Genomic DNA, 958 nt, shown 5'->3' with positions numbered 1-958 from the left:
GTGGACCGGCGGGTGGGCGGGCTCGTGGACGCCCTCTGGTGCTGCTGCTTCCCGGCCTTGCGCGCGGAGCTTTGACTTGAGAGCCCATCTCCTTCCTTCCGCACAAACTTTCTGAGCGTCTGCCACGTGCAGAGCTCCGCGCTAGGCGCTGGGGAGAAAAACAGCGTTTAAGACAGGATCCCTGTCTTCCAAAGGCTTTCCGAATGAAGAAGATCGATTCTAGGAATAAGTAGCTTAATATTTCTGAGCCTCATATCTGTCTTTGGTAAAATAGAATAAATTTTTTTTTTTACCCGATAGTTGTGAAGGTAGCATGAGAAGGGGTGTAAACGGGCTGCTGTCAATGCATCTCCCAAAGAAAAAATTCAACAAATGCCTTTAAAGAAAAAAAGTATAAGAATGAGCTTTCTGGGATTGGCAGTAGTGGGAAACTGTTGGGGAGGGAGTGGGATTGGGAGTTGAGGGAAACTGCCAGGGGAGGGAGGGGCATACCTCATCAGCAAGGGTACCTGCATAATCAGTGTTTGTATACCGAACCCTGAATTGTACTTCACATCTCTACAATAAAAAATAAAATGAAATGAAAAAGAATGAGCTTTCTAAACACAAAATACCTGCCCTCATCTTTGGGTCTTTGCACATTCTATTTCCTCTGCCTCACTTCTCTCCTGTATTGACCTTTAGGGGAAATGAACTCAGTCTTTCACAATCTGCCCCTAAAGGACTACTTTCTGCCTGACTGCCAGCATCCCTCCAACAACAAAGTCAGTGCAACATATCACCACCCCAACAACAGCAGCAGCAACAATTTAAATAATATATTTGAGCCGGGCTTGCAGAGGCTGTGGTGGCCTGGAGCAAGCCACAGTACTCCAGTGACAGAGTGAGAGTTGGAAAAAAAATAATAATAATAATAATAAATTTGTCCTGTAATCCCAGCACTTTGGGAAGTCGAGGT

This window comes from Carlito syrichta, unplaced genomic scaffold (genome assembly GCF_000164805.1).
Source record: "Carlito syrichta isolate Samal-C Ts95f unplaced genomic scaffold, Tarsius_syrichta-2.0.1 Scaffold316283, whole genome shotgun sequence".
Taxonomy (NCBI): Eukaryota; Metazoa; Chordata; class Mammalia; order Primates; family Tarsiidae; genus Carlito; species Carlito syrichta.
This window is presented reverse-complemented; position numbering follows the sequence as displayed.